Source organism: Typopeltis vanoorti, chromosome 6 (assembly GCF_054136105.1).
Source record: "Typopeltis vanoorti isolate ZY-2024b chromosome 6, IOZ_Tvanoo_1.0, whole genome shotgun sequence".
Lineage (NCBI taxonomy): Eukaryota > Metazoa > Arthropoda > Arachnida > Uropygi > Thelyphonidae > Typopeltis > Typopeltis vanoorti.
This window is the reverse complement of record NC_143554.1, coordinates 78,121,400-78,137,500: the sequence shown is the minus strand read 5'-3', so window position 1 is coordinate 78,137,500 and position 16,101 is coordinate 78,121,400.

The window sequence follows — 16,101 nt, the reverse complement described above, 5'->3', positions numbered from 1 at the left end:
ATCCATGAAACCATGAGTATGTAATTAATAATTATATATATAATACATATAAAAATACGATAAGTAATTATACAAATGTGTCTCATTTCTTTACTCCAAAATCTCCTGACACCGAATTATTTCCTGTTGCGATAACCACGATATATTCAGTTGCCGGATATGAAATAATATTAAAAGGTAATTCAAAAATTCAGAAATTCATCTCTTCTTCACTGCTTTCTAATATTCCCTTACTGCCATTGATATCTAAACTTCAAATGCAATTTAAAGACTCTTATTTCAGGTCTGGTTATTTCCTGATTCTGCTGTGATTAATCCTGCATTTTAGATGAAATGCTTATCCAGTACATTTAGATACATACGCGGAAATAAGACCCTTCTGCAATACTATAATATAGTTTTTTTGCCTTCTATTGTATATTACACGATGCCATTGTATGGTATATTAATATCATGAGTGAGCAAAGAAGTCAATTTGTTAATTTGCTTTTATTTCTACCAGGAACTGTTCATACTTTGCTGATAACTATATAAGTACCAACAAAATATGAACTAATTGATTATCCACCATTCCTTTTTGTTCATTAAACGTAATATAACTTTGATATGCACCTTATATGTTCATATTCATTTCATCCCTTTGTCATCAAATATGAATCAAAATTCTGAATTTTGTAAACCTTTACATCATCACCTATAGGGCAAGTGTTATAGGTATTTGACCTTCTGTGGGTGGGATTAACATTATGTAAACAGGGTTTCCTTTTTATACTACCATTCATAAGTCCGGAATTGCATGTTAGAGTATAGTAGTATGAGAGTCACTAGTGACAAGATCAAGATCAAGATAACATAAGGAATCGTGACGCGATTGGTTGTTGAGATGATGCCATCATTGAAGGTGTGACGTCATGAGATTGTAATGTTTGGAATTTTTCTGGGGACCATCTGTGTGAGTGACGTCATGATGTTTGTTTTGTTTCCATATGGAATTATGGGTGATGGCTGTAGATAAGGATTCGTGTGTTGTGTGCTGTTATCAGATGATAACAGCACACAAGATAAGATACGTAATTTGTAGTTGTAAATAAGTTGCGTTATTGTTTTGAAAAGAAAAGGAAGATATATTAGTGGATAAGGAGTTTTAGTGGGGAATATTTCACCTGAAAAGGTGACAATTTATTTATTATATATGTAGATACCTCCAACAGACTAGAAAAACTGTCATACTTAAAGTACGACTGTTAGAATTTGGTTATTTTACAGAGAGACTGTAGATATTTTAACGCATCATGTTACCATACTCGAAAACAATATGTGCATGAATTTCAAAACTTTGAAAAAACTGATTTATTTAATTTCTCCATGATAGATTCAGTAAATACAATTTGTTAATAGTATTACAGTCAAATAAAATGCAACATGCAAATTAGCAAAGTAAATATTACAGAGCTAATATTTATTTGAAATAATGAGAAATTACTATTTATTTGTTGTGCTGGCAAAAGAAGTTTCTAAAAGAAAACACTAATAGGAAGTTCAAAACCTTGTTTGTCTCATATCCGTTTTTAAAATTACTAATGCTGAAGGAACAAATAAATAAAAAATAAATTTTACTTACAGAAATAGGTTAAGCACACAAGGAATCGAAAGTAAAATTAATAGTCATATTAGTTTTAAAAAAATAAAATATAAGCATTAATTTACTTCACCAACAATTTCCCATGGGAACGAAGAGTTCCAACCTAAGCACACGATTTCTCCCCTAGGTACAACAAATTGGCAACTCGGATAAGAGACATCTTTAAGATAAGACTTAATGAGAAATCTAGTGTTGGAAAATAAATTCACATACATTTTATTCATTTATTAATTTTGCTCAGGTAGGGAATACTTTGAGAGCCTTGTTAACCCGGGTGGCACAGCAGTTGTGGACATCCAAGAGGTGCAGATCGGAGCAATGACTAGTCTCACAGCAGAAAAGGTCCATTTTGCAATAAAATCGCTAAAATCGGGCAAGGCTGGCGATGATGAAATTCGGCCCGAAATGCTAAAAGTCTTAAATTGAGATGGTGTTCTCTGGCTGACTCGAGTGTGTCAGGCTGCTTGGATATCTGGGAAAGCACCAAAGTAATGGCAGACAAGCATAATAACACCAGTCTTCAAGAAGGGAGACCAGAAGGATTGCAGTAACTATTGTGGCATATCTCCCTGCTCAGCCTGCCTAGGAAAGTGTATGCAGGTGCTTGGAAAGACAGTGCAGGAGCATAGTTGAGTCAAAGTTCCAGGAAGAACAATGTGGCTTTCGTCCTGGTAGAAGCACAACTGACCAAATCTTCACTTTAAGGCAATGCTTTGAGAAATCTTAGGAATATGCCAAGAATGTCTACACATGTTTTGTGGACTTGGAGATGGCCTATGACCAGGTTCCTTGGGATAAGCTTTGGCAAGTAGTACAGGAGTATGGAGTGGATGGCCAACTAATAGCTGCCATCAAGTCCCTGTATGAATGCCCAGAGTTTTGTGTCAGGGTAAACACCACAAAGTCTGAACCTTTCACAGTCTCGGTTGCATCCACCAAGGGTGTGTTCTGTCACCCCTCCTTTTCATAATATTTATGGACTGGATTGATAGGCACAGCCGAGGCAGTGAGTATGTCAGAATTGGAAGATGTAGGCATTGGACGTCTGCTTTTTGCAGATGACCTAGTTCTGCTTAGCTCTTCCACAGATGACCTCCAGCAGACCCTGGATAGGTTTCTAGCTGTTTGTGCAGATGCTGGAATGAAGATCAGTGTGGCCAAAACTGAAACATTTGTGGTCTGAAGACTACCATCCATGTGCACTCTAAATGTAAGTGGGGTCCCAATGAGGCAGTTGGAGAAGTTTAATTACCTTGGGTTCATATTCACGAATGATGGAAAATGGGATGTAGAGCTAGATACTCGAATTGGTTTAGCAAGCTAAATATTGTGGGAGCTTGGCCGTTCAATAGTATTGAAGCGGGAGTTAAACCAAAAGGCAAAACTGGCTGTCTTCAATACAGTCTATGTCCCCATCCTCACCTAAGGTAATGAGAGTTGGGTAATGACCAAAAGAATGCAGACACGAATCCAAGTGGCTGAAATGGCGTTCCTTTGAGGGATTGCGGGGCTGACAAGACTCGACAGAGTCAGAAGCTGTGCAATTCGGGAAACCCTCAATACTCAACTGCTGCTTCTCCGTGTTGAGAGATCACAGTTATGTTGTTACGGTCACCTGGTCAGAATGCCACAAGAGAGGCTAAATCAGCAGGCCCTCTTTGCCAAGCCAGAGGGTGTGAGGCCATGTGGAAGGCCAAGGACTCGCTGGAGAGATTATATCCAAAACCTTGGGTGGACACGTTTGGGAATCCCACCAGAACAACTGAGCTTGGTGGCAGAGGATCGTGACCATTGGAAGTTCCTCTTGCAGCTGTTGCCCCCACAACCCAATTAGGAAAGGTGGGCCGTGATGATGTATATATGTATCAATGTATGCATGTATTCTGTTAGAATATATAGTTAAACTGAATTGTAAATGTAAAATGGTGAAAATAACCACTCAATTTGAAAAAATATCATTTCACTTGTCAGAATTTGATACTCTAACAGCACTCTGAATTCCAAACAGGAAATAACACATATCCTCAAAAAAACGGTGCATCGACTTTCCCACCAATCTTCGGAAAACATAGCATGAGCAAATGCTGGAAGGAATTAATACAGAGAACCAACTGGATAGTAATCTAAATTAAGTAGTCAACTAGATTTTCAGCTTATTTACAGAAATATCTTTCAACTCCTATGTTTTGTGTGTTTTTGTGCTGTGAATATATGTTAGCCCCAGTTACCTATAATGAAAATAGAGTCAACTGCATTTCAGACCTTGTGGTTAGTCGTGAATATATGTTAAAAATCAACAATTTGGAATATTCAGAAAACCTCGATAGTTCCAAGATGCTGTATTCTGGAATATAAGCAATCATTTTTTGTTTAACTTAAACATAGCATGTGATATTTGTAATTTCATTGACCTGTGATCGTATATTTTGGTAAGTGCAATTCTAATTCTAATAGTGAATAGTTTTTTTCCCATAAGAATAATCATAGCATACATACGTATAGGAGTATCACAATGGATACACTAGTGACTTTTGATGTCTAATGTATCACAGTCTTTAGAATATGAATATAGAATAAAATATGTATGAGCTATGAAAAAGAAAATGTGTGTTTGCAGGACACCAGCATATAATTAATTTATTCAGAAAAGCCTAACCGCTGCAGCTACTAGACTCTACTCTACTCTAAAAATTCCGATAGTCTTTTGAATATGAAAAAACTATGTATGAGCTATAAAAAAAGGTGCGTGTTTGAGGGACACCAGAATATAATCATATTATTTAGAAAAGCCCAAACGCTGCCACCACTAGACTCTACTCAAATAATTCCCGTAGTCTTTTAAAAGGAACAAAATACCCCAACCTTTTACAATCAAAACGATAACGTCACTTCTTTACATCTAACAACTTACATCACTTATTTACGACTAACTAATTACGTCACTTATCTTCATCTGCTAACAACTTACATCCACGTCACGATTCCTTATCTTTTCTTTATCTTCATCTTGTCAGAAGTGTCCCACCAATCACGACACGAATCCTCATCCACTAATATATCTTCCTTTTCTTTTCAAAACAATAACGTCACTTATTTACAACTAACAAATTACGTCACTTATCTTCATCTGATAACATCTATCCGTTAATAGTCGGAATATTAGAAAAATTGGAGAAGAGGTGCTTGGTAAAACATCAGGAAAGGGACCACCTGAGGATAAGGAGGCATGGTGGTGGAATGAGGAGGTGCAGTTGGAGATCAAGGAAAAGGAAGAGGCAAAGAAAACATGGGACATGACTGGAACTAGAGCCGACAAGGAGACATATAGATTAGCAAAGAAAAATGCAAAGAGAGCTGTGGCAAGGGCGAAATCGAGGGCAGTTGATGAGGTTTATGAAGAACTGGAGAGAAACGGTGGCGAAGCTCAGTTCTTGAGAACAGCGAAAGCCAGAGATAAGGCCTCGAAAGACATAACATCAGTCATGCAGATAAAGGATGCCTCAGGAGTAGTATTACAAGACGAGGACAAAATCAGAGGAAGATGGAAAGAATATTTCCGAAAACTACTAAATGAGGAGAATCCAAGAGAGAGAGGTGCGAGGATGGAGAGGTAAATGAGAGACCGGTGCAAGACATAAGTAGAGAGGAAGTGGTTTGGGTACTGATAAAAATGAAGAATGGAAAGGCTGTGGGAGCAGACCAGATACCTGGAGAAGTATGGAAAAGTTTGGGCAGTGAGGGTGTGGATATGTTATGGGATCTGATGTCTAAAATAGCCCAACAGGAAAAGATACCAGAGGAATGGAGGAAAAGTATTCTCGTCCCAATCTACAAAGGAAGAGGAGATGTTGAAGACTGTGGCAACTATAGAGGAATCAAGTTGATGTCACACACATTAAAAATATGGGAAAGAGTAATTGAAGCAAGGTTACAGCAGGAAACGAAAATTGGTGAGGAGCAGTTTGGAATTATGCCAGGAAGAGGGACAACGGATGCAATATTTGCTCTAAGGCGATTGATGGAGAAATATAGACTGATGCAAGTGGATCTGCACATGGTGTTTATAGATCTGGAAAAGGCATACGACAGAGTGGCCAGGCAGGAGGTATGGAGGTGTATGAGGAAGAAAGGGGTGTCGGAGAAGTACGTGAGGTTGGTGAAGGAGATGTATGAAGGAACAGAAACTCAGGTCAGGTCTAGTGTCAGCATGACAGAAGGGTTCCCTGTTGTCGTAGGGCTACACCAAGGGTCAGCTCTGAGCCCCTACCTCTTTGACCTGGTCATGGATGTACTAGTGGAGGATGTCAAGAAGGAGGCACCATGGAGCATGCTGTTTGCCGATGACATTGTTCTATGCGAATCATCCCGAGAGAAGCTTGAAAATACCCTGGAAGAGTGAAGAAAGGCATTGGAGAAGAGCGGCATGAGAATTAACCAGGTGAAGACTGAATATATGTCAACGGGGAGTGACGAGGATATCGTCATACGACTCCAGGGTGAAAGACTAATTTCAGGGAAGAAATTCAAGTACCTTGGGTCGGTTGTCGAGAGGAATGGTGACCTGGATGAGGAAATACAGCACCGAATAACATGCGGTTGGATGAATTGGAGGAAGATGAGCAGGGTTCCTGTGCGACAAGAGAGTGAGTTGTAAGAGGAAAGGAAAGCTCTATAAGATGGTGGTGAGGCCGGCGATGCTCTATGGTGCGGAGACGTGGCCTATAACCAAGGCACAGGAGAGGAAAATGGAGGTAGCGGAGATGCGGATGTTGAGATGGATGAGTGGTGTGACAAAGAAGGACAGGATAAGGAATGACTGCATCAGAGGGACGGTTAAGGTGGGACCAATTGGCAAGAAGATACAAGAAAGTAGGCTGAGGTGGTTTGGACATGTTGAGAGGAAGGGTGAGGAGTATGTTGGTAAACGAGTGGAGTATATGGAGTTGGAGAGAACGAGGAAAAGAGGCAGGCCCAAGCTCAGATGGAGGGATAAGATGACAGAGGATCTAAGGGAGAAAGGATGGAGTCCGAAGGATGCCCTGGACTGGAGAACTTGGAAGAGGAAGGTTAAAGATTGGTGCGCCGACCCCGTTTAACATGGGATAAGGCAGAGTGAAAGACGAAGAAGATCTTCATCTGATAACAGCACACAACACACGAATCCTTATCTACAGCCATCACCCATAATTCCATACGCCAACAAAACAAACATGACGTCACTCACACAGATGGCCCCAGAAAAATTCCAAACATTCCAATCTCATGACGTCACACACACAATGATGGCATCATCTCAAAATCCAATCACTTCAAGATTCCTTATCTTATCTTCATCTTGATCTTGTCACTAGTGACACCCATGCTACTGAGTATTATTATCACAATAAGACATTACGTTTGAAACGCATTAGCATCAGAAGAAAATCAAATTGATCCTGTCCTCCCAAGCTTCATCTCCATCCAGGATGTTAAGTATTATGGAACTCTACCTGAGGTCGATATTGTGAAACAGAAAGATAAGATGTGGAGACTCTGATTCCCTTCTATCTCACAGATAGTATCCTATGTCTGTAAATATGTGTTCGCGGTGCCAGTTTGCCTGTTTTGAGTGACGAAAATTTCTAGTTTCTGGAAGTGGAACAACCCTTCACTTCCGGGTATGGGACAGCCAATCCACTTGTTACTGAAAAGCCCTAATAAATGTTCTTAACGTCACTGAGAAAGATTCGAACCAAACCAAAGCACTCCATCGAAATGAACGGCCACGAAGGCTACCGGTAGATCTCAAGTATATTCATATACTACTAATTAATGTTACTTTAATGTAATATAGACTATAAGGATAGTTCTAATTAATATACTCATAAAGCAAATGAGCCATCATAAAAAAAGAAATAAAAATATATTTTTAAAATTTCTTTTATTATGAAACGAATGCATGAATTAAAAATATCTTATGTCTTTTTGATATGTAGAAAAGTTTTGAAAGATCTGCTGAATTTGAACTGCTTAGCGATCTTCATTCATAACAGAAACAAATCTCGATTCATATCAAATCGTTTAACTTTTAGTATACAATAAAAATACATTTTAGTCGTGTACGAAAATTAAGTCTTATGATTGATTTTTAGAAAGAATGGTGTTAACACTTTCATTGCCAAGCTGAAAATTAGAATTTCGTGTGTTGGCCAAATTTTTTTAATTTTTTTATTTAGTTAGCGACGTCAACGCGATAACGCGTGATCGGCCGTTTGGTGAGAACTCGCATCGCGCGATATCGCGTGAATGGCAATGAACGTGTTAACGAAAGTGTAATAAGAAACATTGTTGTATAGTTAAAAGTAAGGATTATCCAATAGATTCAGAATTCGATTACCTCATTTATGGTGAACTTTATCACTTTGAAGTAAACTGAAAAAATAAAAATAGTTACTATAATCACGCCAAAAGGATAAAAAAGAATAATGTATCCGACTTCGCTGCCATATCTGTACACTTCTGCAGGAAATCCTACAGTGCTCACGCTTGATAAAGCTGTAGCCATGTAAGAAACGGCCAGGGGTAGAATTCCTGTTGTTTTGTCTCCCAATAAGAAAACATCAGCTGTTCTCTGTCTTTCACCGGAGAATCTGCCATAGATTCCGGTACCTGCAAATATAACCAAGCTAACAGCGATGATGGCATAGTCAACAATTCCTAGACTGTAGTCCTCAGACATCTGGGTGAAAAACTGAAGAATACCTGTGGGGTAATAAGATGAATAATTATTTAAATGCTCAGTGAACAGATAAACAAAGTATCAAAACAACATCAGACATACGAGTAACATAAATTGCACTTCTGTGTTTACCTTTAGAAATATTTTAAAATTTAATATTTCATTGGAAGGCAATTCAAAAAAAGAAGGCATATTCATTAATATTATCTAATTTCATGATTCCACATTTAAAAGCCCAGGTAATGTATAGTTCGTGGATGGAATTTATTCATCCACGTTATTTTTCATGTTATTGTGTAGATCATATTTAGTTCTTTAGTCTATATTTAGTTGCAGACATAAATAGGAAAATCTGATCCATCCGTTTACAAATTTAGAATGTATAGCGACTATGCTAGTTCTGAAAGGTAAGGAAATCTATTAGTATTCTTCTACTTCGGATTTTAGATATATTTTAGGATTTTTATTCCAGATTTCTTTTAAAATTAATTTTGTATTTCTCAGAATCTCATATTTTAATCCAAAGATGCTAACTAAATTCTTTTGAATTTAAATGTCGCATGATGTTCAGAAGACTCATGTAGATTTAACAAAACAGCTAGAAAAGACGAGAAACGAGTTCTGCACAAGAAATAAAAATTGTAACTTCAGGATAGAATAGGGTTTCTCAAAATCTCTGTAGGTTATGTACGGAGAGCAATTATCTTTATCATGTGCAGAGAAAATCTGATTTAAAAAATCACCAGAAAGCAAAGAAATAAAACTCAGACAGCCCGAGATTATCTTCAATGTCGCATTCAGTTGTTCATTGAGCAGATCTATATGTACCTTTCTTTATATGGTAAAATTTTCTTGTGATGGGATAAACAGACTCTATAAAAGACGTCATTTTGTCGAAACTTAGAAGCTCATTTTGAATAAATAAGCATTGCTTTAAACAATGCTTAAAGTGAAAAGTGGAGAAGACGGTATTCAGATTATTTGGACTTTAAATTAGGAGTGCAATATAAAACCGTTTTCTAGGTTTGTTAAATATTGTGGAGGCTTGTCTCCATAAATGGAAAGTGGATAAATGGATATAGCAATTACCTGTGCACAAATGAATCAACTTAGTCATGAACTGAAGATGATGACATTTATTAGCGCGAGGAATAAATCTTGGAAATGACCAATAGTTCTGAACCATTTTATTAATTGGTTTTATTTCTGAACTGTTATGCGTCCTTTCAGTAGCTTCCATTTTTCTTTTGGAGTGCATTAAAAATTATAGCGAATCCGAAGAAATGACAACTATCCGTGATTTGTTTTGGCATGATTCTGCAATGAGGAACTCCTTCAAATAAATAGAGGTTATGCGCGTTACCTTTTTAGGCAGCCAATTGAATTTTAAGGTTTTAATATCAGTTGACATAATTTAAAGATTCCGTTGTATTTTAAGATCTCCAATTTCAACATTTTCTTAAAAAACACCTGTCTCTCATATTATATACACATTTACTTAACACGAATGCATGCTTCAATAGGCAAAGCCAAGTCAGCTCGTATGACATGACATGACACCCTAACTCAACATGGAAGAAATAAAACAACACGAACCCAAAAGACATCAATCATTCATTTCTTTTCACACAATCTGTCGTTGTTATTTCCTTTGCATTTGGCAATCACACTAATAAATTCTCTAGTGCAGAACTCAATTCTCTCTAATGACTTGCACTTACCGTAAAGGTTTGAACGATTTTTTGATAAAAGAAAAGAGAGTGCGCGCTATGTTGCAGAGTTTTTAATAATGATCGGACTACTTGATATCTCGATAATGAGTACACAAATGGCGAACTCATAAAATAACCTCTCAGTATATATGTTACCAGCAATATAAGATGCGTTGGTAAAATAAATATCAAACTAAAAATAAGAATATATAATGTAAAATATATGCTCGTAGATATATATGACTCAGGACCCATCGGGCGGTGTGTAAAATATCTATGTCTATACAGTCCATATTAATAGATCTTCCATCTTTATCCAAGGTGCAGACCTGTTGGTCAGAAATCATGTATCCATAATCAAAGTGAAGACGAAGGCATCCCGTATTGACCAATATATATATATATGATTAGTACTATTAACTCGGGGTTGGGATATGTTCATTTTTCTAAATTAACTGACTTAAAACCCGAGAATTATAACACAATGACATTTATTTGAAAAAACGCAACATGTTTCGTCAAGAATGACTTCATCAGGCGATAAGAACATAGAAAGATATTAAAAGACACTGAAATTAACATTGACACACTCTAAAGCTATACAATTATAAAGCCATAATATTCGACTGTTAAATTACAGTTATTATTAGCTTAACTACAGTCCGAGTTAAAGTTCTATTGTTGTACATACTCTACTATTAGATACTGGAGATCGCGTGATTCCACACACACACAGGTGTACAACAATAGAACTTTAACTCGGACTGTAGTTCAAGCTCATAATAACTGTAATTTAACAGTCGAATATTATGGCTTTATAATTGTATAGCTTTAGAGTGTGTCAATGTTAATTTCAGTGTCTTTTAATATCTTTCTATGTTCTTATCGCCTGATGAAGTCATTCTTGACGAAACATTTTGCGTTTTTTCAAATAAATGTCATTGTGTTATAATTCTCGGGTTTTAAGTCAGTTAATTTAGAAAAATGAATATATATATATATATATATTCTTCAGTTAAGTTCGAACGGTAGCTACACTCCTGGCTAAAGTTCTATTCTTAATCATCTGCGAGCGTGTGATTTCACGAATGCGCCAGTATCTGATTGCAGAGCTAAATGAGTCCGGTAAATTGTAACTAAGTTACTGTTTATGTGATGAGGGTTCAGGACAATTTATTTAGACTCGACTATGCGTCCTTCTAACTCGTAGTGGCATATATGAAGGTTTGAAGTTGTTGTCCTGTTTATCTCATGTTGGCGGCCTTCACTATTTGTGTTCACTGAGAACAGGACATAGCTTAAGAGGGCTCTTGCTCTGGTTCTGTTTTAAGCAATGTCCCTTTGATGTTCCTCGAGACGTAAGAGGATGGACTTCTCAGTTTGGATGGACTCCCGCAGTAGCATGTGATTTTATACACCCCTGGAAACTGAAGATCGTTGTGTGCCTGTTTGGGTTTGCTTAGAATTGATCTGAGTTTAGGAAGAATAGAAAAGCACGTTTGTATGTTACATTTTTTCAAAATTCTTCTTAGTTTCTAGGAGAGCGAGCTGATGTACGGTAAAGAGATATAACCTTTGGTTGTTTGATGACGGCGGTATAGTTGTTTATTAATAGTTTTTGAATAATAATAATAACCATTATTTGCGAAGGTTCTTTTTAGATGTTGTAGTTCATTTTCTATCTCTTCCTCATCTGACAATACAGATCTGACACGTTGCGCCAGCGTGGAGATGATTCCCAACTCTTGTGCTGGATAGGGGTGTTACTCTGGTTTGATATTTTAAAATTCATTTACAAAAATAAATATTTTTACAATAATCTAATTATCATCATAAGCATTATTTATTAAAAAATAAATTGTTTTCGAAAAAGAAAAGGGGTGAAGACAGTCATTCACATAGCGCCGCAATTCAGCCCACACGATTAAACCAATGCGATAAAACAATTTTAGCATTTCTTTCGAAATTTGAGTTTTTAATGCTTTTCATTATACATGTGAATGAAGTCATAGTTTGTATATTCTGGAATCTCTGCTCGATCTAGAAATCAAATATGAAAGTATCCCATGTCACGTCAGTCTTTCAGTTAGCGGAGTCCTACTCCAGTAATGATAATAATCTTTTAAAGTTATTTTGATTACCTTTTACTCTAATATGCTAGATAAAAGATATTCAGGAAGCAACTAAATATATCTTGTCAGATCTTAGTTATAAATAAATAATCCCAATCAAAATATTAAGCGCTGTTCTAATTTACTGGAAACATACCTGAATATTTTTCAATGCATGCACTGCTAACACAAGTGAAATGATTAAGACGCATCCCTGTAAGGAAGTATATTTATTCTGGAAGCCCCTTTTAATCTCTCTAAATGTCGTAAATATGAATATTAACTATGATAGTCTCTATTACTAAAGAAACAATGATATTGCGTTTTATTCCTACTGTCCTTTTCGTCCTTCTTAACATGACGATCCAGTTTTTGAAGCACATACTCCATGCAGTTAATATTATGTACTAAAATGACATGCATCATCATCATAATTTTTTCAAATGAGCTGTTATTTACCGTAATAATAATAATAATAATAATAATAATATTAATAATAATAATAATAATAATAATAATAATAATAATAATAATAAAACGGAATGCTATAATGGTTATTATTACACGAACAGCATGAGGTAAGTATACATTATTAGATGAGTTTTTGATTTCCAAATGAAACCGATTCATAAAAAAAATTCGCGTGTGCATTTTTGTTTAAACAATAAGTCACATTTATTTAACTTTACTAAAAATAGCATTACAGCATTTCGTAATGTTGAGACTAATATTTGGAACACATTTCACGCTCTCTGGAGTAGTATATTGTAAACATAGTTATATTTAGCCAAACACAACATATCGATGTGTCTGAGCCTTATCCTTGATGATACGGCTCAGAAACATCGTTTTCACAAGAGACTTCTTCCTTCTACCAAATCAATCTGAAAAGTATATAAAATATCAAAGAATTACAAGGTGTCGTGGATATAAACAACTTAATAGGATACGAAAATTAAAGGCCATTCTTACATGATATGTTATGTGCATTGAACAAGAGAGGATTCAACCATGTACTTTGATGGAGTAACACCAAAAAATATATGCTTTCTTTGGAGCAACTGTTAGAGAACCATGGTTAGGATAACACAAGAATGAAATCATTCTTGGATAAGAAATGATCCCGGTTATTATACCTGAGAAAGTGTTTGGATCCAAAGAGAAGCAATAATCAGTCTTTAGAAATTAGGCTTGGATTGATTATTGCCTTCTCTTGTTATCCAAGTACTTGAAAAGAAGAGAAGAGAAGCAATAATCAAACCGTATAAAAGAGGCACAAATATCCCGAGAGTAACATTGCGATGAACATGACAAAGTTTTCTTCATGTTCTCATTGAAGCACTCCTCTTCTCATGAAATTACTGTAAAACTTTGTTTTACTTTTCTTTTCTTGTTCAGCAGACCATTCCTTGCTCGTCTCTCGCAATTCTGTTTTCTTTCTGTTCTCTGCTGCACCACTAGACCAATTTACATTATATCAATCTCACGTTTGTTCTGTAAAGGACTCCTCGCTTATGCAGAGTCCTTCACAGAACTACTAGTTCTACTTGTCTCTTTCATTACGGCCAGCTCTTCACACATCTCATGCCACTGTTCTTATGATGCCCACTTTTACTCTCTCTCTCTCTCTCTCTCTCTCTCTCTCTCTCTCTCTCTCTCTCTCTCTCTCTCTCTCTCTCCCTCAATCCTATCTTCCACCACTCAGTTGCATACATTTTCCCATCCATTCCTATTACATCTACTGCTATAACTTCTCGATTTATCTATCTGTCCTGCATTTCTCACACGCATTTCCATAACATTTTCGGCAGGCTCTCTCTCTCTCTCTCTCTCTCACGAACCGAAACCCTTTCAGTATCAGAAAACAATACATTTCGCACATATTTTAAACGCTGCAATCCCTCAGGTTAAATATCTTGAACAAAGTTGCTATGGATACGATTGTTCTACTTCTCATTTATTCCATCGGCCACTGTACCAAAGGCAACAATATAATCTACATTTACTAAACATTTAACTTGCATCCAATATTACTTTTTTTAAAAATTTTTTTTTAAAATTATTTTTTGGAGTACTGTTATCACGGACAATTCAATTAGACGCCACCTTCGAACATGAGAATAATGAAAACGGCTCCAAATCCGATCCCCCCCCCTTTTCCCTTGGTGGAGGACACGTGGAATTGAAATACTCGGGTATGATCAAGTGGGGGATTCACTCTGTCAACCCCCCCCAAAAAAAATTTGCACCTAACCTTCATTCCAGAAAGAAACTTTTAGAAGATTTTTCCTATCTTGAAGTAACTTGAGAAACAGAACAGATCCGGATTAATCCATCAAAAGGGCAATATTGATTATAAAAAGAGTTCTTTTGCAAAAGGCATAGTTGCTACTTTACTTTCATTCAACACGTAAATCATGCTTCATGTTCCACTTGTTCATGATGACATCAGCAACTGAAACACAGGAAGCATCTCTAAATTGCACTTGAATGATGCTGATTCATCATTGTGCGTCGTTAATAAGATTACTCACACAGATAGAAAACATTCAGCTCCTAACAGTGCACAACACCGTTTAGATGTAATCAAATATATCTCCATTATAATTACTACTTTGGAAAGAATGCCATTTCGAAACGTTTAGGACGTCGAGAAGGAAATGTATAAGGAATATAAGATAAGCCACAGTTTCCTACATTTGTATTTTCCCTTTTGGATATTGCAACTGTACAGTTATATGAAGTGTATTGTGGACAGCACTCTTTTATCCATATTATTTATTGGTGAGAAGTATTTATCCAATTATAATGAAACATTCATTTTATAGTTACTTTCATTATAGTCTCAAAATTCAGAATACCGAAAGTGGCGATAGAATAAAACTCCATCTACACGCTCAGTTTAGATTTTAGCTGTCAGACTTGGCACAGAAGTTCTGTGACAGAACGTACTCACCTGCTATCGAAATATAAGTCGTATCTGCTAGAATGTTTGCAAGGTTACTAGGCGAAACGTCTGTTTCGCCTAGTAACCTAGCAAACACCTACTATTATTTTACTCTTACATTCATATCGCATTATCACAATACCACTCAAAGAGCTGCGATTTCATTTAGTATATTTAAAGTAAATCAAAGCTTATAATAGTCATAATATTTGTTACGAGTATATTACCTGCATTGTAACCCTTAGTTATCAGTATATTCGTTTATAGGAGTCTTTTTTGGGAGAGTCTTTATGTCATATAATATGACAGCAATTGTAGCTCATCGTTGAAACATGCTCTGAACAGCTTTTCATTGTTTAGAGCTTAAATGATAAATAAAATAATAAATAAAAGCACCTTCCTTATGTAGTGTCATTGGCATACAGCTGTTTTTAGCCTGTGGGGTATTACTATTTGTTACAAATTATATAATTCTATGCAATTACTTCTGCCTATTCAATAGTCCTACAAATCATCGGGGTGTATATGTAAAATCATTCCTTAACTTACTTTATATGTAAAATTATATGTTTCATGAATATGTCAGGGGAATGACAGATTAGTTGTTTTATATTTAAGACTCATTTCTTTTTACATGTTTGATATAAACTTAATTACATCCAGTTTTGTAAACTTATTCCATTTGCTTTAATATTATTAATAATATAAATTTTTAATATGTTAGGTGTTGAATTACACCTAACGCCTTAAAGTGAAGATTTGGTCAGTTGTGCTTCTGCCAAGCCGAAAGCCACATTGTTCTTCCTGGAACTTTGAATCAACTATGCTCCTGCACGGTCTTTCCAAGCACCTCTATTCTAAGATATTGGCTGGCGCAGCTTTAAAAAATAAATTTGTCAATATATGAAGAGGAGACGGCCCCAGACAGAAATTAGAGGATTCGTTTCTTTTAACAAGGAATAACCTTTAAC